We start from the raw sequence: 25,205 nt of genomic DNA, 5'->3' as shown, positions 1-25,205 counted from the left end.
GAGGTAGGGTTGCAGCCTCCGTATGAGGTGTAGTTGATACCAAGCTGCCCAGCTCACTGCCAAAATCTGAGCCTCCATGGACAGCTTGGAATCAAGAACAACCCCGAGGCTGCGGACCTGATCCTTCAGGGGTAAACTCACCCCATTAAGCTTCAGGTCAACAACACCCAACCTTCCCCTGTCACCCACAAGTAGCACCTCAGTCTTATCAGGATTGAGCTTCAGCCTGTTCCTTCCCATCCACCCACTCACGGATTCCAGGCACTTGGACAAGGTCTCCACAGCCAACTCCGGTGAGGATTTAAAAGAGAGATAGAGCTGCGTGTCATCAGCATATTGGTGACACCGCAGCCCAAAACTCCTGATGATAGCTCCCAGCGGTTTTATATAGATGTTAAATAGCATGGGAGAGAGGATAGAACCCTGTGGCACTCCACAAGTGAGGGGCCAAGGGTCTGAAACCTCATCCCCCAATGCTACCTGTTGATGCCTATCAGAGAGAAAGGAACGGAACCACTGTAAAACAGTGCCTCCTATTCCCAATCCTTCCAGGCGATCTAACAGGATACCGTGGTCGACGGTATCAAAAGCCACTGAGAGATCCAGGAGGACAAGAAAGGTGAATTCTCCCCTGCCTAATGCCCTCCTCATATCATCGACCAGAGCGACAAAGGCTGTTTCAGTACCATGTCCAGTCCTGAAACCCGATTGGTATGGATCCAAATAATCAGTCTCATCCAAGTGTGCTGACAACTGGCTAGCCACCACTATCTAGTGATAGTTCTGGTTTAATTTGTTCTAACATCCAATTATTTGTCTTTTCCGCAGTCCATGGTATGCGCAAAGCTCTCCTCCAACACCACATTTCAAAGGAGCTGATTTTTCTCTTATCCGCTTTTTTCACTGTCTCAACTTTCAAAATAGGTGCTTCAAAATAGGGTTTCTGAAATCAGCTACTAGAGACTGAAGCCCAAAAGCCAGGGACTGAAATGTAGTAAACAGAAGGAGAGGCTCTCAATACTTGTACGAAGACCGGCCAATTCAGCGGCATTATTTTGGCTGCCAATAGCAGAAGCTAATGTTGTACATTCCTATTTCCAAGCTCAGAAGTCCCAACCTGACACCATGATGAGTTAGTTCAAGCAACTGAGTCTTTTCATCCCCCTGAAGTAGAAGTTGAAAATATTCAGCTCAATCCTGTGGACTGTTGAGGATCAAACTAAACAAGATGGTAAAATATGTGTGACTGATGCCAGAAACAGCAACCTTATGTCTCATGTCCTTCTCCCACTTTGTGACATCTAGTACAAGGATACCTTATGTCATGATGTCACCATGCTCCATGTTTCCCTGTTCTGTGACAAAAGCTGCCAATGGTAGGGAGGAGAAACACAGAACATCATGACATCACGTTATACAGTGAGTAGGAACTAGATGTCTGGTAGCAGATTTGGGTATTAGTTGCATGTTTATGCTCTTGCATGTAGTTGGGCCCTTACACATGGGAGCTCCAGTAAGGGAACAACATCACAGGCAACTCTGCACATGAATCCCTATTGTCCATGAAAAGCTGCCCCTAACATTTAAGTCACTAAGAAACCCAGCTTCTTCAGGAAATCTACATGCCCAATGGATACAGAGTTCCTGTCCAGAGCATTAGAAAAGCAATGGAAACTACTTCAACATAAGCATGCTTAAGGTAGAAGGCATAACCACTTAGAATGCAGACATTTAAGCTGCAATCCTATGCACCTTTACTTGGGAGTAAGTCTCAGTGGATTCACTGGGGTTTACTTCTGACTAAACCAAAGGCTTCTGCGGCATGTCACGAATTGTAATGTTATTTTTCACAGGCCAACACTTTAAGAAATAAAATGGTGGATAGCTTTGCAGGGGAAACATGGAAAGAGCAATATTTTACCGTTAAAGTTGCAGTTATGGGCAGTGTTGTCTAGATACTGTTTCAAACTTACTGTATATATGTTCTTAATGCTGTTTTGGGATTGGGTGGGCTAGAGTCTGAAACAGTAAATAAAATATACTATGGAAACATTCAAAGGTTCAATATAGATTAATCATTGCAGTATCTGAGAATCAGTGCTTGAAATGAACTAGTTTAGTTGAACAAAATTCAAAAATTACACCTGAAAGTAGTTCCCATAATTGCCAGGTGAACTAAAGGTGAATTAAGTTCATTTAAAGGTAGAACCGTTAATGATTTCTAGTTCATTTCCACCTTCATTTTCTCTACCACCGCCACCCCCAAGCAGAAGGTTCTCAGCTTTCATTTAAAAAAAAAAGATATCAATTGGAAAGTAAGAAAGCAAAATGAGGAAGCAACATTCTAAGGCTTATTAGGCAGATACAGAGACACTAAAGGCACTTAAATCGCTAAATCACTGTTGCTAAGTGATCAGAAGGAAGGAGTGTGAGGCATTTCTGTATCTTCCCTGCTGAGGAGATTTATCCTCTTCCAACAGGAGCAGCTTGCAGTGAAACATACAGGTACAGAAACAAAGCAAATGATGCCTTGTCCTTTAAAGAACAGCTATGTGGCTGGCACAGAATAAGCCTTTTCTAGTATGGGTAAAGCTTCGCCTGTTGACATTCTGTCTATCAGGCATCTTATTACTTTTGTGTGACCTCTGATTTACTTTTGGACACTATACTTTAGCAAAGCAGCTTGAAACATTCTGAATGCTGGGGGGGATGCAGAAGATAAACTTTTAATGAAGTAAAAAGTTTGTTTGGATGAAACTGAAATGAACTAGTTCATTTTGTAAAAGAACAAACTGGAACTGGAACTAGTTCCTTTTTGGACAGAATGAACTAGAACTAATTCCTTCTTAAAATGAACTTTCCAAGGACTGCTGAGAATACATGTAACAAAGAAAAGCAAGTTTGCAACGTAAGGTTCTTATAGTCACTTGGCCAGGAACTGAAATTAACTCCTCCCAGAAGGATGAGAAAGCTGTTTTGTTCCCTAGCTAGTTTAAATACTTCACTCAGAGACAATGTCCCCTTTCTGTGGCCCTATTCAACCCTGTGCATTTTTAATTTAAGTTTTAAAAAGAAAATGCAGGCAGCAGGTGTTTATTTATTTATTTATTATTTGGTTTATATTTTTAAAAAGCTTTGAAGACTTTTTTTTAAAAAGGTTAAAAACATATTGTTTAAAAAAAGGTTTAAAGGCATATTAAAAAGCAATTCCAACACAGAAGCAGACTGAGATAAGGTCTCAATTTAAAAGGCTTGTTGAAATAGGAAGGTTTAGGTGCTCGTTAATACACAGTGCATTCAAAGTGGTTTTACAAAATATGTGTTCTGCATTCCCCCACCCCCTGTGATGCACAGATAACTCCATTCAGTGTATTTTTGCTAGGTCTTATTCAGATGTGTTTTTTTTAAAATACATGCACGACAAATAGGAAACAGCTATCCTGCATTAATTTGATAAAACTATTAAGGAAAACATTAACAAACTGGACCATATGTTTCATCACACTTTTTTTTCTTTGCAGAACTACTCTTCTGGCATATACTGAAATATAATTCAAAGAAGGGATGACAAGGAAATAAAGCTTGTCATTAGTGACAAGATCCTGCACTTCAGATTACCTATCGCTAATATCAGAAAATTGGGGAGGATATAAATTGTTCCTTGGCAACTAGATCTAGAGAAGAAATAAGTAATAAACAGTATATTCCCATGGACAATGAGAACTACTTGCCTGGAAGGAAATGTACCATGCAAATCAGTTAGATTGGTATTTCCCAGACTGTAAGTTATACATAATGCAGCTGGCAAGTAAGAATATAAAAAGAGCCCTGCTGGACCAGGCCAAAGGCCCATCTAGTTCATCATCATGTTTTCATGATGGTCAGCCAGATGTCTCTGGGAAGCCTGGAACAGAACTGAGTGCAAGAGTCCACTTGTGATTTCCAGCAACTGTATACAGGGCATACTGCCTCCAATAGTGGAGCTAGAACACCATGGCAGGTACTCAATGTATTTAATGTAATGCAACCTATTTAATAGCGTTAGTAGGAGGAACCATTTCTCACTGGTAGACCACATGCTTTGCATGCAGAAAGTTGCTGCATGCAGAAAAACCCTGCCATTTCTCCAGTTAAAAAGGTCAGGCAGCAGGTGACATGAAACACCTCTGCCTGAGACCCCCAAGTGCAACTGTCAGTCAAACACAATTTGACCTGGTGTAAAGGCAGACAATGGCAGAGCAGTTAAGTCTTAATAGCACTGTGAAAAAAACATTTACTTTTTGAGAGTGAAAACAATGTATGCCTCCAAATTTAATTTTTAAGTAAAGTGTGTATGGCAACTATCAGAAATCTGGGAAACACCACCCTAGATTTGTCTCCAGTTTGAACCCAAACAATTCTGTTGAATAAGCTACACATAAAGAACTAGACTGAAGCCAGAATTTTCCATTAGATCTACAGGGAAGAATATGAAGCTTCAACACACATGACTGCAGTCAAGATTCGGACATTGTAGAATTAAAATAATATCAACACAACCCTTCTCAAAAATCATACCCCAAGCTGTGGAGATTATGGGTGCATACATTCCCCCTTCTCTCCCAAACCCATTCCATCCTCCAAATTTTCAAGTTCTTTACAGCTTGTTTCCTGCTGATGCCTCAAATTCACTGTCAGCATCTTGGCAAGAGAGATTCAAATGAAACAATGCTCCTCATAAACCAGCACTATGACTCACTGATTTCTCCCACTGATGATGCAGACCGTCTCTCTGTCTGCCCTTCCAAAAATATACAAGGAGACAAGGGGTTGAAGTTTGAAGAAAGCAAATTGCAAAAGTATAAGGAGAGAAAAAGCATTCAAATGAAACCAGATGCATTTTGTACCCTAATGTGCACTCAGGCCAGGAGCACAAGAACTAAGAAACTATTTTCCACATGCCAGAGGGGTCTATGGACCAGTTGAACAGCCTCCTTTCTCTCCCACCCCCACTCTCCATCAGCAAACCCTGTAGTTATTTACAAAACTATGGGTGTTCCTAAATTCCGTCTTTGAATCCCGGTTTATGATTGAAAATCTGTAATCTGGTACCATAACTCTCTTTTCTACTATTATCTAATAATGTTTTAGTTTAAAACCAGGCCAATCCCATCTGTATTTACAAGAAAAATACTAGATTGAACAGTTCAGAGGAATTAACAGCATTTGTACACTTTGCAGACAATAATACAACTTCTTTAAAAGATAATTCCTTGTAACGTCAAACTTTCTTCTTACCTCCACTTAGCCACATTTTGCTCCCCAATTACAATGATTTAGTCTTCTTTGTTACAGGCTAGTCAGATAATGGGTGCATTTTAGTAATACGTGAATGGAATTACTGCATTTTTCAAATTTTGAAATGTACAATATACTTCGATTTCTCCTAAATATATTAAAAGGTTAAAAAAAATTCACTGTTCCTTTGTTGCATTACCTGTTAAAGAGGTACTAAAAAGGACAGGTGTCTTTTACAGTCCATTTCCTCACATTTCTTGCTAATGAAATCCAAATAACATTCTAGTATATTTTAAAATGCCTTTATATGTTAAGCCTGGTTAATGTATCCCCAGTAAAACACATTCTCCTGCACAAAATAAACTTATATTGTATGTATGACTTCATGTACTAGTCATACAATTTCTTTTGAGAAACAAAACAAAAATAATTTGTACAGACATAAGTTGATTTAGCTTATGGATATTTTTCAATTTCCTATACCTTGAACCTCCTCATTCCCCTCTGGCCTCCCAAATAATTAATTTGTCTACTTATCTTTAAGGCTCAATTACTTCAGCAGATTTTGTACATCGAAAGCATTGCAGAAACATTACTGAACTGAGGCCAAAGACTATAAAAAAACACCCAGTCATCCATCCAATTCTTGGGTCACATTTTCTAATATTTTGACAACCAGGTGGTGAGACTAAATTGCCACAGCTATGGCTGAAATCCAGAACTGTACAGATGCATCGCTCAAAATGTAAATATTCTATATGAAGAGCACTGTGTGGTCCTCTCATCTTTTGAGAGTTCCCCTAAGAAAGGAGCATTTGTACCACACTGCTTTTATGGCTTGGATTACTATAACGTAAACAGAGACTAGTTCAACAGGGAAGATTTCCATTCTCAATGTTTATTTCGTTATTTGAAGCTTTAACGGACACTTTATGTAATGAAAGCAAATCATTTCCATTTTTGGAATTTTATGGCTATTAGGATTTCTTTTGAAATTTTGTTTTCTTTATTGCTTTATAAGGCTGGTAGGTTATCTTTGAAGTGCAGATCTTTTTTGCAGCAGCTGGAAAAACCACCTTTCATCTCCCCACTAGCTGTTTAAATGTCTAAATCAGCTTTGACTGGCAGCATAACATTAGTTGAATACTGATATATTTTTTAAAAGAAATGGAGTGTGCTTACACATCTTATTTTGGAATATAGTCAGATATGATTATGTGCAACTGAGATATCTAGCTGATTTATCCTGCACTGAGCCTTCCAGATGTATAATAATCCCTCTGTTTTTCTCAATCTCAGATAGGGAACAAGAAACAGAAGTTTTATCCAATTGTTGGGGAGCCACCACAGGAGCATAGATAGCAAGCTGCCTTATATCAAGTCTGAGCATTGTACCAGGTAGTGCTTACTCTGACTTGCAGCAGCTCTCTAGAATCTTTCACATCACTTGCTATCTCATCCTTTAAAACAAAACAAAACATAACATCCAAGCGATATCTACTCTGACTGGCAGGAGCTCTCCAAGGCCTCAGGTGAAACCTTTCTCAGTCCTGCTACCTGAGATCCTTATACCACTGAGCTATGGCTGTGTGGCTTCCTCTGGATCACAAGCTGTGCAAAGCTGAGCTAGTTTATGGTGAAGAGCCATCACTGAGCAGCATAGCACATGCTGAGCATCTACAAAGTCCCTGGCATCTCCAGTTAAAGGTTTTGAGGTAAGAGGGCCTGGAAAAGACTCTCTGCCCAAGACCCTGGACAGCCTGTGCAATCAGAGCAGACAATACTAGGATAGACAGACCAACAGTGTGACTAAAGCAGCTTCATATGTTCATCAGGTAAGACAGCTCCACACACACATGGAGCAGTTTCAATGTATGAAGTGAATGGGAAACTCCCGATGGGTAGAGATTGCACGACATATCAGGTATAATGGCATTTTCTTACAGAGAAGTCAAAGTAAGTCAAAAGCAGGCGTTTCATACTACCTAATTTTAAAATTCTAATTTGCCTCAACTGACTAGGGTTAGGAGGGGAGGAGAAAGAAAGCTGGATTACTGCAACATGCTCTTTGTGGGGCTGTCCTTGTGTTTGGTTTGGAAGCCTCAGCTGGTGTAGAATGCAGCAGACAGACTACTGATAGGTGCACATTGCTGATAACGTGTGACACCATTGTTAAAACATCTGCACTTGCTGCCCATCTACTACCAAGCCAGGTTCAAGGTCCTTGTATTAATTTACAAAGCCCTGAACAACTTAAGTCCAGGGTATCTTAAGGCTCACCTGAACCCTTATACCCCAGCTCAATCACTGAGACCATCTGCAGGAGCATCACTCGTCATTTCCCGAGTTGGTGAGGCTCATCTGACAACGACAAGAAACCGAACTTTTAGTTTCATCAGCCCAGTATCGTGGAATGCTCTTCCAACAGAAATTCAGCAGGCACCTTCTGTTTTAACCTTTAAACATCTGCTGAAAACTTTTCTATAATTCAAACCTTATGCAGGCAATTGAGGAGATATTTTTCTGTAATATTTAGTTTTTGATCTCTGATTTTAAATGTTTATGTGGTTTTTATTGTATATATGTATGGCTGTTGCAAGCTGCTTTGATAGTTTTTATGATAAAGTGGTATGCACAGAGAGAGAGAGACAGACAGACAAAGGTGCACGTGAGCAAGTAAGACTTTATTAGCAGTGTTGCCTGGTTCAGAATATGGCACATCTGTAAAACCTGCCAGTATTCTGAATATTACAATCTGAGCCAGATAACAACTGGTATTTAGGATACCAGTGTAAACAGAGTACAAATACAATAATGAAACAAGTGATAAAAATCTTTAAAAACAACTAACATTACAAGTTAAAATGCTTGGGTGAATAACAATGTTTTCACTTGGTACCAAATGATGGCAATGTAAGTGTCTGGGCCCCATATCTGAAACAGCCATTTCCTTTGTTGTTAAAGGACACCCCTAGATAAGAGATCTTAAAGCACAGGCAGACTGATATGAGAAGAGGTGCTTGTGATGTTTCCATGTATATATATTGCAATGTTTATGGTAAAGGTTTGTATTAGGCTGTTTACGGTAAGTGGTGAGTGATGGGATGGGGGAATGAGTGAGTAGAATGTTAGAGAGTGCTGGCTGCTGATTGGATGAGTGACTGAGGGTTGAATGTTTATATTGGTATGTGTGGTAGTTTTGTCAGTTGGACAGGGTTGTGGTTATGAGTGAACAGGGCTGTGCTTAGGGAGTTGGGCAGTTAGTCCGTGTAGGGTCAACAACTGTTTTTATTTTGGGATTAGACTGAGGAAGGGTGGTGACAGATTAGGAATTATTAGAGTGGATAGAGTAGGCTGGTGTTTTAGTATCAAAAGACTTTGTATCACATAACTGAAGTCATTTAAGAAATGAACTGAAACCACATGCTTTTGAACACTGAGTGAAGCAGTTTATTAATATGTTCTTTAATAAATATTGTTTGTTTACACATACACACGCACCTGGTCATTGGCTACACTATGAAGAATTAAATACAAGTATCTATGGTGGCAACAAGAACCTGAGCAAGAGTAACAGGTTACATGGGATCAACCCAGGACTGTGGTCTTTTAAAGACAGAGATTCATGGGAGTGGGGTGTTGAGGCTAGCCTGAATACCTGCACATTTATAACAAGGGATGGGAGAAATAAGACAAAATCTCCAATAGCAGCACTTCAGTGTGAGTGTTAACATGTGTATCTGTTAAAAGTAGAGTGTCAGCAGGTGGGAGTGCGACAGTGCTCCTTCAGATATTTAGATTCCAAATACCTGAATAGAGACTAATTACAACAATAGTAGGGAGGGAGGGAGTTCTCTCACTGTTAGTAGAATGTTAGTAGGTGCAGATGAGGTATGACCAACAGGAGGGAGGGGTTGTGTGAGTGAGAATTCCAAGGGAAATTTTAAAGACAAAAACCGTTGGGTTTTGACAGAATTAGATAGGATTATGGATAAAGAAGAGAACATATACAGTAGGGCCCCGCTTTCTGGCGTTCCGCTGATGCGGCGGCTTTCAATCAGGGGAAATTCCCCGTTTTAAAGCCAATTTTGCCGTTTTGCGGCATTTTCGCATGACACGACCCATTATAGTCAATGGGTTCCGTACGGCGATTTCCGCTTTACGGCGGGGGCCTGGTCCCTAACCCGCCGTATAAGCAGGGTCCTACTGTAGTTAGAAGGGCTGTGGTTTTGGGGGAGGATTTCAACGGGATTAGTGGGATAGGACAGGTAGGTAGGATAGGGACAATAACAACTTACACATTTACTATCACATTTAACATCTTGTATATAATAAAGATTATTTGTTTGATTCAAAATCGCATGTGTCAGGCCGGTCAAGAGTACTACCCTACTACCACTATTCTGTACCTAAACCAATTTTACAAACAGATTACACCAGAGGTCACCTTCTGGGGAAAAGGTGGTGGTGCTGAAGCTTGTGGTTCAGAGGGCATATCAGGCTGAGGTAGACTTCCTGGGGATTTCCTGATTAGGGAATCAGCAGGTGGTAATCCCAGAGATGCAAGAATGTCATAATTACATTGTGCTTGATCATTATAGGAATGAGCCTAGGACCCATTCACTCCCCTCTTTTCTCCATCACAGCTATGAAGAGAATGAAAACTTTCACTTCCTTTTTTAAAAATTAACCACAGTTTAGTGTTACACCCAAATCCTAAACTGTAGTTGATCAATTAATCAAGTCTGTTTAATACATCACAGTTGGCTTATGTCAGTAAATTGAAGTTAAGATTAATCACAGCTTGTCTAGGTTCAAATATAACACCAATTGTAATTAGTTTAAAATGACAGTGATATTCACTGTCTTCCTCACGGTTGTGACAAAGAAGAAGGGAGGGGAGAACTAACAAATCTGAACTTGTTCATGTAACCCTAAACCCTAGATGATTACGTCTGAATGCAGCTTCTCTCTGTGGGAAGGGGGTCACAAGAAGGTATTCAGACTCCCCACTGTGCTCCCAATTATACCATCAGAAGCACAATATATTCCAAAATGGGCTCAGAATTGAGGGAACTAGCTCAATCTGCCTAAACCCAATTCCAAATTGCACAGGGAAGGGGTAGGGTCACCCATCAATAGACTTGTGGAAATCCCTTTGTCTGGAGAATTGCCAAAGCTCAATTCTAAACATTTTGCAAGTAGTTGAGTTTTAATATTTTTTCTTGTTCCACTTTAATCACTTATGTACATGTACATGTACAACAGTGCAGAGACTAGTGAAACCCAAATCAGAAATCCAAGTACATAATCAAAGGAAAAAAAAGGACTGGTTTGAATGATTGACTTGTCTTAATTTTGGATTAACGTTTGCTCCCTGATTAATTGGCAGAGCTAACGCAAGCAAGTACTCCAGAACTTCGGACTCCTACAGTGCAAAACTTTGAATGCTTACTCAAAAATAAGGCCCACATTGTTAAATAGGACATACTCCTAGGCAGGTTTGCATAGGATTGCATCCTTAAAGGACCACTGCTGTACAGACCAAAACAAATATGCAAATTACCTAAACCCATTCCAAAACACATGAAAAATAAGAGTCAAGATAGATTTTCCTTTTAGATTACATCTAAAGCTGGTAAATATTTTTACTTTTAGGATAAAATGACAATTTTCCTTCTAATAAAAAGAGCCTGCTTTATATAATCCTCCTTATCCAGCTAGGGACATATGGACAGTGTGGTGTATGGTTTATGTAAAACAAATTTAGCCTACATTTCAATAAAATATTTTCAAGACTACTTACAACATACATTTTAAATATAATTTCCTGGCTTCTCAAAGACATCAAATTTAGCAATATAAAGAGAGGGAATTCCACATCTAAGGCACCACCACTAGCCAGGCCCTATCAGGAGTATATCCCTAATTCAGGAACAGAAAACCTGTGGCCCTCCAGATGTTGGTGGCTACAACTACTATCATTCCTGACTGGAGGTCATGCTGACTAGGGCTGATAAGGAGACAGTCACCCATTTCCCACCTCTGCCCTAACTGAGCAAGAAACTGTGTGCATAAGCGGTTTGTATGATAAGCTGATTTGAGATAGGTGTACAGCAACGTTACTATCCTCTTGAAAAAACAGGTTTACAGCTTCAGAGTGCTTCTGGATGCCCAGGTAGTAAATGCGACCAAGACAGCTTTTGCACAGTTTAGGATGGTGCATCAGCGGTGCCCTTTCCTAGAGAAGACAAATATGGTCACTGTCACACATGCCTTAGTCATATTTAGGTTGGATAATTGCAGTTCCCTCCTACATGGTACTGCCTTTGACGAACATTCAGAAACTTTATCTGGTACAAAATAAAACAGCAATTGTTTTGACCCAGGCATTTTAGATCCCATGAATTCATTGTTATACCAACTTATAATAATAATAAGGTGGCTTTCTCTGAAATGCTACCGGTTCCATGCGCAGGACCAGCCAGACAGGCCCAGCTTTGCAGTCTCAATGCGTGGATGAGACGATGGTGTCGGGTGGAAGGGTTTAGATTTGTTAGGCACTGGGGAACATTTTGGGACAAGCCGGGCCTGTACAAAAGGGACAGGCTCCACTTGAACCAGAATGGAACCAGACTGCTGGCACTTAAAATTAAAAAGGTAGCAGAGCAGCTTTTAAACTGACTGAGGGGGGAAACCCGACAGGAGCTGAGAAAGGTCCGGTTCGGAATAAACCTCCCCCCTGGGATAAAAACCAAAGAAATGATGAAATTTTAAAAGGGGTAGGCCTAGAAGTAGGCATTGTGAGAGCAGGGGCACAGCATATAAATTCAGAAGAGCAAAATTACCACAGGCCAAACCACAAGTGCCAAAGACACTTGAAGAGAGACACTGCTTACAAGTGCCTGTACGCTAATGCTAGGAGCCTCCGAACCAAGATGGGAGAACTGGAGTGCTTGGTCTTAGAGGAGAGCATTGATATAGTGAGCATAACGGAGACCTGGTGGAATGGAGAAAACCAGTGGGATACGGTTATCCCTGGATATAAACTATATCGGAAGGACAGGGAAGGACGTATTGGTGGCGGAGTCGCTCTATACGTGAAAGAAAGCATTGAATCCAGCAAGCTCGAAACCCCAAAAGAGGCAGACTCCTCCACAGAATCATTGTGGGTGGTGATACCATGCCCCAGGAGGGACTTAATACTGGGAACGATCTATCGTCCCCCTGATCAAAATGCTCAGGGAGACCTGGAGATGACATATGAAATTGAGGAAGCATCCAAACTAGGAAATGTGGTAGTAATGGGTGACTTCAACTACCCAGACATAGACTGGCCGCATATGTGTTCCAGTCATGACAAAGAAGCAAAGTTTCTAGATATTCTAAATGACTATTCCCTAGACCAGTTGGTCATGGAACTGACCAGAGGGACGGCAACCCTGGACTTAATCCTCAGTGGGGACCGGGACCTGGTGCGAGATGTAAGTGTTGTTGAACCGATTGGGAGCAGTGACCACAGTGCTATTAAATTAAACATACATGTAAATGACCAATTGCCAAGAAAATCCAACATGGTCACATTTGACTTCAAAAGAGGAAACTTCACAAAAATGAGGGGATTGGTAAAAAGAAAGCTGAAAAACAAAGTCCAGAGGGTCACATCACTCGAAAATGCTTGGAAGTTGTTTAAAAACACTATATTAGAAGCTCAACTGGAGTGCATACCGCAGATCAGAAAAGGTACCGCCAGGGCCAAGAAGATGCCAGCATGGTTAACGAGCAAAGTCAAGGAAGCTCTTAGAGGCAAAAAGTCTTCCTTCAGAAAATGGAAGTCTTGTCCAAATGAAGAAAATAAAAAAGAACACAAACTCTGGCAAAAGAAATGCAAGAAGACAATAAGGGATGCCAAAAAAGAATTTGAGGAGCACATTGCTAAGAACATAAAAACCAACAACAAAAAATTCTATAAATACATTCAAAGCAGGAGACCATCTAGGGAGGCGATTGGACCCTTGGATGATAAGGGAGTCAAAGGTGTACTAAAGAACGATAAGGAGATTGCAGAGAAGCTAAATGAATTCTTTGCATCTGTCTTCACAGTGGAAGATATAGGGCAGATCCCTGAACCTGAACTAACATTTGCAGGAAGGGATTCTGAGGAACTGAGACAAATAGTGGTAACGAGAGAGGAAGTTCTAGGCTTAATAGACAATATAAAAACTGACAAATCACCGGGCTCGGATGGCATCCACCCGAGAGTTCTCAAAGAACTCAAAGGTGAAATTGATGATCTGCTAACTAAAATATGTAACTTGTCCCTCGGGTCCTCCTCCGTGCCTGAGGACTGGAAAGTGGCAAATGTAATGCCAATCTTCAAAAAGGGATCCAGAGGGGATCCCGGAAATTACAGGCCAGTTAGCTTAACTTCTGTCCCTGGAAAACTGGTAGAAAGTATTATTAAAGCTAGATTAACCAAGCACATAGAAGAACAAGCCTTGCTGAAGCAGAGCCAGCATGGCTTCTGCAAGGGAAAGTCCTGTCTCAGTAACCTATTAGAATTCTTTGAGAGTGTCAACAAGCATATAGATAGAGGTGATCCAGTGGACATAGTGTACTTAGACTTTCAAAAAGCGTTTGACAAGGTACCTCACCAAAGACTTCTGAGGAAGCTTAGCAGTCATGGAATAAGAGGAGAGGTCCTCTTGTGGATAAGGAATTGGTTAAGAAGCAGAAAGCAGAGAGTAGGAATAAACGGACAGTTCTCCCAATGGAGGGCTGTAGAAAGTGGAGTCCCTCAAGGATCGGTATGGGGACCTGTACTTTTCAACTTGTTCATTAATGACCTAGAATTAGGACTGAGCAGTGAAGTGGCCAAGTTTGCTGACGACACTAAATTGTTCAGGGTTGTTAAAACAAAAAGGGATTGTGAAGAGCTCCAAAAAGACCTCTCCAAACTGAGTGAATGGGCGGAAAAATGGCAAATGCAATTCAATATAAACAAGTGTAAAATTATGCATATTGGAGCAAACAATCTGAATTTCACATATACGCTCATGGGGTCTGAACTGGCGGTGACCGACCAGGAGGGAGACCTCGGGGTTGTAGAGGACAGCACAATGAAAATGTCGACCCAGTGTGCGGCAGCTGTGAAAAAGGCAAATTCCATGCTAGCGATAATTAGGAAAGGTATTGAAAATAAAACAGCCGATATCATAATGCCGTTGTATAAATCTATGGTGCGGCCGCATTTGGAATACTGTGTACAGTTCTGGTCGCCTCATCTCAAAAAGGATATTATAGAGTTGGAAAAGGTTCAGAAGAGGGCAACCAGAATGATCAAGGGGATGGAGCGGCTCCCTTACGAGGAAAGGTTGCAGCTTTGGGGGCTTTTTAGTTTAGAGAAAAGGCGGGTCAGAGGAGACATGATAGAAGTGTATAAAATTATGCATGGCATTGAGAAAGTGGATAGAGAAAAGTTCTTCTCCCTCTCTCACAATACTAGAACTCGTGGACATTCAAAGAAGCTGAATGTTGGAAGATTCAGGACAGACAAAAGGAAGTACTTCTTTACTCAGCGCATAGTTAAACTATGGAATTTGCTCCCACAAGATGCAGTAATGGCCACCAGCTTGGACGGCTTTAAAAGAAGATTAGACAAATTCATGGAGGACAGGGCTATCAATGGCTATTAGCCATGATGGCTGTGCTGTGCCACCCTAGTCAGAGGCAGCATGCTTCTGAAAACCAGTTGCCGGAAGCCTCAGAAGGGGAGAGTGTTCTTGCACTTGGGTCCTGCTTGCGGGCTTCCCCCAGGCACCTGGTTGGCCACTGTGAGAACAGGATGCTGGACTAGATGGGCCACTGGCCTGATCCAGCAGGCTGTTCTTATGTTCTTAATAATAATAAATTTAATTTTTGTGTCGCCTATCTGGCCGAAGCCACTCTAGGCGACGTACATATTAAAATTCAATAAAATACAATATAATTACAGAATAATGCAGTCAACACTAATGCAGACGTAAAACTATGTAGGGCAATCAGAAACAATAAACAATCACAGAAAAATTAGCCCACCCCAGAGATCCCAAAGGCCTGTCCAAAGAGCCAAGTTTTTAAGGCTCGGTGAAATGTATCCAGGGAAGGGGCATGGCGAAGATCAAACGGGAGGGAGTTCCAGAGAGTGGGGGCCGCCACTGAAAATGCCCTTAACTTAATTGACTTACCACTTAATTGTTTTCCAAACCCAACAAGCATTGATTATAATCTTTACCATCCTAAACTGTGTAGGACCACGGCACTAAGGATTGCCTCTCCTTCCATGCCTGTCCTCTCAGGTCTTTAGCAGAAACTTTGTTCTGTGTACATCCACTGGCAGAGGTTCATTTAGTGAGTACATGGGACAAGGCATATCCCAGGGCCATAACTCAGCAGTTCAGCACATGCCTAGGAAGCAAAAGATCCCAGGTTCAATCCATAGCATCTCCAGATAAGACAGGGAAAGACTCCTGTCTGAAACCCAGCAGAGCTGCTGACAGTGTGGACAATTCTGAACTAGATGGGCCAATGGTCTGACTTAGTATAATGCAGTCTCCTAGGTTCCTATCTATTGTGGTACCCAGGATGCTGTCATTGATGACATTTTCAAGCCTTGTAAAAGTTATCCTATTCCACCATGGAATTGGTCTAAAAAGACTGGATTCCATTTTTGTTCCAGTTGTTCCGAAAACTTATTTAGTTACATTTTAAATCATATTATTAGATGCTGTTTTTATTGTATTTTTTTAAAGCATTTACTGTCATTAACCACCTTGAGGGTCCCATTTTTGGGAGGAATAATGTATGATATAAATATTGTAATCAATAGACACATACACAAATGGTGCCCATGCATTACTAAGTCATGTTGTGCGGATGTATCCATTAACCACAAGAAGTGAAGCTCCACTGCAGTGATAGGAAAGGTCCCAGGTGGAACCTATCCTTCACCTCTTAACTATAATTAAGAAAGGGCCAGATGTTACATTTGCACCAGAACTGAGAGATTCTGTATAAAATTTTGGCTAATAATAAATAAAGAAAATGAGTTGGGGAAAAGAAAAAATGTGCAGATCCATGCATCAATATGGCTTCATGTTAACCTGCTAAATTCAAAATCAGAGCAGATCCAATTATTCTTGCTTAATAAGACTGTGGAAACCTGAAGTGATAATTACGATACTGCAAACAAAGCAACAAAATGTAATGCACTGAAGTGATCCACAGCATGGATTAGCCAAATGCAAAAGCAATTTCCTCTTTAAGAAAAATTAATGGAAATCAAACAAGGTCTTGTAATTGCTTGTATGCAATCATCTCAATACTGTACTTAAAATAAGGTTTCTTTCCCCCCTTAAGCCCTGTGTGGTTCTATGTTTGCAGATATCTTTACTTTACAATTTCTAGATACAAAAATGACCATGTCTGAAAATTTCTACCATTGTTATCTAGTGGAAATGTCCAATTATGCTATCAGAATTAAGTTTTTTCCCCCTCAATAAATTATATTACAATGCTGTAAGACTGCACTTTCCCAGTATAGTAAGGGGTATATTTTGTTTTCTAGCTGGCTTAGATCTGTTATGTTCTTGTTCCAATTCCAAAGACAATTGTTGAAATTCCTGTTTTCAGAATGCTGCCAAGAAAACAACAGGAAAACTCCTTTAACTTATTGTTGATTTCCTTCCACAGTAACAGCCATCTTATTTTCATGCCACAGACAATATTAACAATTGTTTGTATGGAATATTTGAATGAATTAGAATAAACAATGTAGTATGCTGTGAAATGACTTTTAAACACACTTTACAAACTCTTGATAGGTAATTAAGGGACCAAACTACATGCTGCTTTGGAAGACATGGAAGACATGTGAAGAAAAGCATGAAGATGATGCATAGATTTCAGCATCTAACAATATAAAACTGACGGTAAACACTCATACTGAAAAGTGAAAAATATACCACAACACCAATACACGTACAAAGTGCCTACCCTAAGGACCTCAAGTGAAGGGTTGACAGCGGCACACAATTTCTGTGATCAGCTTTATAAAGACATAATACCTTACAAAGCTTTCTTTCCTGGTTAAGTGTTATGTTATTCTATGAAAAAAAGTTATGAAAAAATTACATTAAGATTTTTCTTTTATGAAAGGCAGTACAGAAATGCTTTAAGTAATAAAAATTCCAGTGATTTTATGTTATATATATTGTCTGGTATTTTTGGATAGCTGGATGGATAGACAGAAGTTTACTGCTTCAACCAAACTGATGTAACAAAACCAAAGTTACATAAGGGCCTAAGAAGAGATTGCTGAATCAGGCCAGTGGCCCGTCTAGTCCAGCATCCTGTTCTCACAGTGGCCAACCAGATGCCTATGAAAAGCCTGCAAGCAGGACCTGAGTGCAAGAGCATTCTCCCCTCCTGCAGTTTCCAGCAACTGGTATTCAGAAACACGTTGGATGATCGAGATACATGTTTTCAACACACTTAAAAGAAATTAAGTTGTTAACAACGCTGGCTTAATATTCATCAGATGCTGTGTTTCTTACCTCACGTAACAGGTTTGCTTGTTTTATACAGAAATAGAACATTAATTTGAAAGCAAAGGTTTCAAACAAACTATTAGTGGCTCTGCAGGTGATGAGATTCTCCCCTCACTCCCCAGATCATTGTGTTTTATGTTTTAAATTATTTAATGAATATTTAAAAGAAAATCAAAGTATTAGAAAATACTAAGCTGCAGATAACCTACTTATCTTGCATCCCCTAATTTAGGGCATCTCTTACCTGAATGTCTTAAAAGGTATAAAGTTGACATATGTAGTGAAGTAAATATTTAGAGGAACAATGTCTAAATTCCTTTTCAAATGTAGGTATTTATCAGTATGGACTGCAAAGTTCCAGAAAGTATTTATTAGTGTGGACTGCAAAGTTCATTATAAAGTATCTGTTTACCTTTGATGTTGTGATTAAGACCTTTTAGGATTAAGGATTTTATATTTTCAGAGAGATGTGTATGTGTCTGAATATCATAAATGCTGCTTAGTGATTTTCACGGTGTGAAATTGGAACCAAAACAGTACAAGAGAAGAAAAGTGAAAGTGGTATCATCGACACAGAGATATGAGATAAGGACAAATGATGAAAAGCTACCAAAGCGAGCTGATACTGCAGGCACATGTTTATATATTTATTTATTATTAAATTTCTATCCCACCTTCCTATCAGAAGGATCCCAGAGCAGCAAACAAGGGACAAAACACTAAAAACATATTAAAAAGAAAACATTGTAAAAAGATCTTTTAAAAAAAAAAACTTTAAAAATATCTTTAAAAGCAATTCCAGCACAGACGCAGACTGGGATAAGGGTCTCTACTTAGAAGGCTTGTTGAAAGAGGAAGGTCTTCAGTAGGCGCTGAAAGGATAACAGATAACAAAGATGGCACCTCTCTAATATTTAAGGGGAGGGAATTCAGCCACGCAGGGCCTTCTCTCAATCCCACCAACAAAAGTGGCTAGGTTGGTGGGGACTAGAGAGAGGGCTTTTTCGGTGGCGGCCCCCACTCTCTGGAATTCCCTCCCGTTCGATCTTCGACATGCCCCTTCCCTGGATACCTTCCGCCGAGCCTTAAAAACTTGGCTGTTTGGTCAGGCCTTTGGGACTATTGGGATGGGCTAATTATATACTCAATGCCCGTTGCTATGTATTACATTTGCTGCTATTTGTCACTGTTGATTATTTGCATTTTATTGTATTTACTGTAATTACTGTATTATTGTATTTTATTGAATTTGTTATGTACGCCGCCTAGAGTGGCTTCGGCCAGATAGGCGGCCTAAAAATTAAATTATTATTATTATTATTATTAATTCCAAAGGGTAGGTGCCACAACACTAGAGGTCTGCTTCCTACGTTGTGAGGAACAGATGTCCAGAAAAGACAGACGCCCTCACCTGCACAGTGTAGTGATTTACTGATATATAACAGTAAGATGATCTTTCAGGCATCCTGGTCCCAAGCTATAGGGGCTTTGTACACCAAAACCAGAAACTTGAACTTAGCCCAGTGCAATACTTTCAGCAGTGAGCTAATGTGTTGGCAATATCTTGTCCCTGTGAGCAGTTGTGCCACCACATTTTGCACCAGCTGCAGCTTCCGTACCAACCTCAAGGGCACCCCCCCATAGGATGCATTACAGTAATCCAGCCTAGAAGTTACCAGGGCACGGACAACAGCGATAAGGCTATCCTGGCCCAGAAATGAACATAGCTGTCTTACCAACCAAAGCTGGTAAAAGGCACTCCTAGCCACTAAGGTCACCTGGGTCTCTAGTTACAAGGATGGGTCCAGGAGCACCCCCAGACTACAAACTTGCTTTTCAATGGGAGTATGACTCCATCCAAAGCTGGTTATTGACCAATTATCCGGCCTTGGGAACCACCTATCCACAGCACCTCCATCTTGTTAGGATTCAGACTCAGTTTATTGGCCCTCATCCAGCCCACCACTGAGCCCAGGCTTGCATGGCCTCTCCCAATTCAGATGTTACAGAGAAACAAAGCTGGGTATCATCAACGTACTGCTGACACCTTGCCCCAAATCTCCTGATGACCGCTCCAAAGGGCTTCCTACAGATGTTAAACAGCATTGGTGACAAGTGTTGAAACAACAGGACAAGAAAACAGTGAAAATGGAGAACCAAAACTTCAACAATGTAAGAAATACTGCCAGAATAGAAGTACAGGGGTACATGCGTAGACCTTACTAAGAGTTGCAGTCTGACATGATTTCATTAGACACCTATTTTCGGGGTGGTTAGATGGAGGCGAGTTAACTTGTTCATACCTGAGGACAGAGAAGCAGGATCACATACTGACCATATGAGAACTGGTGTCATAGGTGAGGTGTATTTGTGATGGACCAATAACAGCTAGAAGTTTGCCTCACTGGTGATGCTACAGTGGGTTTGGAGAGGGCAATTGGAAAGGATATTTAATTAGGTGCAGGGGAAACAATCAGAATCTTGTCTTCAGAATCCTGATGAGAGGTCCTACCTCCAGGAGGGTAAAATGTCTTCTACTCTGTTTTAATATTGTAAGTAATGACTGTGTGAGAAGAGTATGAGGAGATGTTTGTCATTTTTTCTTGCTAATTAATAAAATGCCTCAACCAATCTTTGGCTGTTTCTGTGTTGGTCCAGTTAGTGTGTTTGCTGAACCTCTCATCTATGGAGTTGGGAGTTATTTGTTTGTGAAGCTGTGACCCCTGTGCAGCTTTTGAATAATCAATAAACTCTAACACCAGGATGCTTACCTTTACACCATTTAATTGGCTGCAGTTGTCATTCAATCTAATTTGATAGCTATAACGTCCATCAAGAACCATAGAAACGTTTACACATGTGTACAGATATTCATTGCTAATATCTACATTCATATACAAGACTGAATATTAGGAAAACCAACTTCACTGCATGAATATTTGGCCAATGAAACAAATTGGCTTACCGAAATTGTGGAATTTTCATTACTAGGTGCCTGTATAACTATCTTATATGGCTAGTTTGCTGCTCTGGGCTGCTGCTGGGAGGAAGGGCGGGATTTAAAATAAAATAAAAAGAAAGAATAGGACAGATTTAGGGCCAATTCATACTTTGTGAATTAGCCATAAATTGTGCAGAATGTTATGACAGTGGAAACCCCATTTCACTTGCATAGCCGCACAGCCTTTGCTAAATACTTTCCTTTCAACATTACTCTGGTCATCTGAGGAAAGAAAATGTGCAAGTGAAAGATTGTGGGCTGAGGATATAAATGTATATGCCATATATTGCCACCCTGAGCTCCTACTGGGAGGAAGGACAGGATATAAATCTAACTAACTAACTAAAAAAATATATTATGTTTGATACTAAGTGTCTACATGACCTTCTATTTTGGCTGTCCTGAATCTGACCTAAAGTTGACCTAGTTATTTCTAGTTTAGCTTTTCCAAAAAAAACTTACAGAATGAGAGAAGCTAGAGTTACCCAAGGCCTATTGTCAGTTATATAGAAGACCCTCCATGGCGCAGAGTGGTAAGTGGTGGTAACGCAGCCGAAGCTCTGCTCACGGCCGGAGTTCGATTCCAACAGAAGGAGGAAGTCGAATCTCCGGTAAAAGGGGTCGAGGTCCACTCAGCCTTCCATCCATCCATGGTTGGTAAAATGAGTACCCAGCATACGCTGGGGGGTAAAGAAAGGCCAGGGAAGGAACTGCCAATCCCACCCCATATATACGGTCTGTCCAGTAAACATCGCAAGACGTCACCCTAAGAGTCGGAAACGACTCGCACTGTAAGTGCGGGGACACCTTTACCTTTTATTGTCAGTTATAATTTAAGTTTGCTTGTTTGTTAAAAAAAACTATTAATCTGTTTTTCCTACTTTATTTAAAGATCATTAATGGTATTTCTATATAACTATGTAATATTTTCCTAAGCCGTCACACTGCATCATGTGGGGATAGAGGGCAGCAAATGAGGCGATGGTGTGAGGGAAGCAAAGATACCTGAGGGTGGCAACCAAGCAATCGAGGCAGCCAGGTGTAAGGCAAAAGAGGCAAGTGGGTGACTGTGGGCAAGAGGGCGAGCGAGTGACCGGGGTCAGTAGGCGATTGTGCAGCAAGTAGGCAAATGGTGGGGGAAGGGTGAGCAGTTGTGGGGCAAAAAGCAGCAGTGGCAGCAGCAGCCTGAGAAGGATGCAGGTGAATGCCCTAGGTGGAGATATAGCCTAGGCATCCTGTACAGAGCTGCACAGTAGTGCCATTTGTTGAGGGGGAAGTGGCGTTGCAGGGGCAAGGAGAGTTAGCAGGCCTATGGTGGCCAGCGGGCACCAACATTTGGAGACACTGGGAAGAACTGCAAGAGGGGTTAGTGAGGGGAGTTGGGTGCCTACTAGGATAGCAGGGGGGGCTGACAGGTGTTTGCGGGGGCCTGGCGGATGCATTTGTGAGTGTATGTTTCAGAGTCCATGTGTGTGTGAGTGTGAGTGTGTGAGTGTGTGTGTGTGTGTGTGTGTGAGAGAGAGAGAGAGAGAGAGAGAGAGAGAGAGCACTCCTGTATGTGTGTGTGTGTGTGTGTGTGTGTTTGAGAGTGCCTGATGTGTGTGTGTTGGATGCCTGGGATATGTGTGTTTGTGTTGGGGGTGCCTGCTGTGTATCTGTCTGTTGTCTGGGGGTGCCTGGTGTGTGTGCATTTGAGGATGGTGAGGTTGGCAAGTGAAGCAAGCGAGGGGGCAGAACCCCCTAGTATTACTATACTTTTGTAATAAACGTTTCACAGTATTAGTGACATATGTCTTGTTTATTGCTGTGTTCACTGTATTTCTTTGTACATGAACACTGTCCTGGCTGCAGGTAGTTAAATAACTGGCTCAGAAAGTAGAATATTTCCTGCAAAACCACTGAACTTAGAAGTCAGTGTCAGAGTAATATAATATATAATATATATAGATGGCCGCTTCAACCAAATGCCATGGGGTGAGCGTGTTTGTATCTGTGGTTCCAAGGAAACTGAGGATTTACCCCATTATCTCCTACTCTGTCCTTTGTATTCTCAGCCCCGGGATAAGTTTCTGAGGACCCTGTTGGCTAACCCGCTTTTAACAACTCTTGATCAAAAAATCTTTTACCTTATGTCCAATTTAGACCCTTCAATAACATACAGGGTCTCCCTTTTCGCTCTGGCAGCCTGGAAAAGCTAGAGTTGTCTCCGATCTGGGGACTGATTGCTGAGGGAGTGGTTCCCTATGAATATTTTATTCCTATTGTAATAGATTGTATAAGTCTGTTTCTCTTTTTCTTTTTCTTAAAAATGTTTTAATATTTTAGCGAATTTTAATTGTATCTGCCTAATGGTTGTAGACGTTTTGCAGATGCTTGTTATGCAATGGCCTACGGCCACGCAATAAACTGAACTGAAACTAGAAGTCAGTGTCAATTAGGATAGTGTCAATTAGGATTTAATTAGTAAATATGGTCACATTTTTATCTGTAAAAACTTCTCCCTTTTTGTGACAAAAGACTAGTATTCAGAAAGAAGCACAGCTTGTCCAACCTCAGGATTTTGCACCTTTGTAATAGAAATACCTTTGCAATACTTTAGCACATCTGCTATAAAAAATACAAACAGACATAAAATCTACTCCAGACCAGACAATCTTGGCTCACTGCAAGGGTGAAAGTTTACTTCAGCAAAGCTTGTCTCCCATGAAGCACTCAACAGAAAGGAAAACAAATTATTTTGCAATAAAATAACATAAAGAGAACATGTGTAAGGTAATTTGTCAATGTCATGTATATTAAACCCAATGGTCCCATTCTCGTTATGGTTTCCATTGCTGGAATAGCGACCTTGACACCTATTATGTGCTCTCATCTGCAGCTTAGCATGCTTGGCTGCCACCTAGGTCAATTATTCAAATAGCAAACCAATCACAATCCAAGACATTTGCTCATGTATTACTATTCTCCATGTTATCTACACATAAATACTAATTTGAAGTTTCCTGATAAGCCTGGTGTACCTATCCATAATGTAAGTGCAGGCAATACATTTTTGCTCTTCAACCTCTTTTTGGTCTTTAACCTCCTTTCCACTCCCACTGAGCCAAGAAATATATTTGCCATATTTCCCTAGGAAGCTAAGTCAGCTCTGCTCACAATAATGCAAGAAACAATATTATATACCACGAGTTCTTGTCAGCTTCTATCAAGTGAAGAGAGAAAGATCCTGCAAACAAGACAAAGCTGGCATGCTAAAGGAAAGGCAAATCATTTAGGGCAGAGAACTCCAGCAAGCAGAGTCCCCTTACTGATTAGATAAGGGAACAAAGTTGACCGAGAAGAAAACAGAGTAAGTTTTCATTATCCCAATGTCTTCTATTATGACAGTATCTGAATTCTTTGATATTTATAAACTTGAAGTCAAGAGAAGTGTGACCACCTGAACTCTGTATTGAATAATTGCTACAGATAGTCTTTCTGGGTCAATTTAGGAAAGCTCTGACATCGTAATTTGAACATAAAGAGGAATTCTTAATAATATCCTTTCATTTAGGGCACTGCTTATTGTGTTCTGTATGTGAACTATTTGTGTCTTCAAGAGAACAATGCAATGCCCAGGCATACAGCCAGGGATAAGACAAGTGCTGTAAATTGTGCCAAAGTAGACACCATTTGGTTTAAGGCTACAAAACATAGCTGGTCTCCATGATGTTCTCCTCTGAAAACTACAGCTGATCTTGTCTCAGCTCCATATTCTTCCATTAACCTATGATCAATTTTTTTTTAATTTGCTCCTTCAGCCGTGAAGGGTTTTTCATTAAGTGCTCAACAGCTCAACAGATAGCGCAACAGATGTGAAATGAAATTCTCTGAAATTTCTAGACGATAAAAGCATTTGAAATACTGGGGGAAAAACACAATTCAACAGCCATCTTCATTTTCCAGTTCAGCATTCCTAAATCTCCCACTCGCACCCCCCATTCACATTGTTGGGAGTTTGTGTCAGAGATGAGCAGCCAATTACTGTAGGCTGCATAGAATCTTTCATCATACTTTTATTATAATAAACACTTTTATAATGGTACTTTTTACAATACTGAGAACTTTTATAATACTGGCCATTCAACAAGCTAATCTAGTCAATAAAAAAGTCCAGTACAGATGCAGAACTGGTTTTCTGCAAACCAGAGCTCACAAATCAAGAACCAGGCTCAGGGATTCATGGTTTTGCCCCCTCACTTCTCTGGCGCAAATTCCCTTCTCTGTAACCATGGTTATGCATTAAATGCATACAGATTCCACCCATAATTAATGCTAACAAAGTTCTCTGATAACCATGG

The 25,205-nt window shown here is 40.6% G+C and overlaps 1 protein-coding gene and 1 long non-coding RNA gene across 5 annotated transcripts in view; one reads left to right on the top strand and one right to left on the bottom strand.

Annotated features, from left to right (window-relative positions):
- DIP2C (disco interacting protein 2 homolog C) overlaps positions 1-25,205 on the bottom strand; it is a 401,118-nt gene that overhangs the window by 164,037 nt on the left and 211,876 nt on the right. The window lies entirely within an intron of this gene.
- Positions 2,243-5,265, top strand: LOC133364878 (uncharacterized). The gene is made up of 2 exons (XR_009758039.1): positions 2,243-2,505; positions 3,522-5,265. It is a non-coding gene; the product is annotated as an uncharacterized LOC133364878 (long non-coding RNA).

This window comes from Rhineura floridana, chromosome 10 (assembly GCF_030035675.1).
Source record: "Rhineura floridana isolate rRhiFlo1 chromosome 10, rRhiFlo1.hap2, whole genome shotgun sequence".
In the NCBI taxonomy this organism is placed as follows: domain Eukaryota; kingdom Metazoa; phylum Chordata; class Lepidosauria; order Squamata; family Rhineuridae; genus Rhineura; species Rhineura floridana.
The sequence above is the reverse complement of the archived record's forward strand: the minus strand, read 5'-3'. Positions and strand labels throughout refer to the sequence as shown.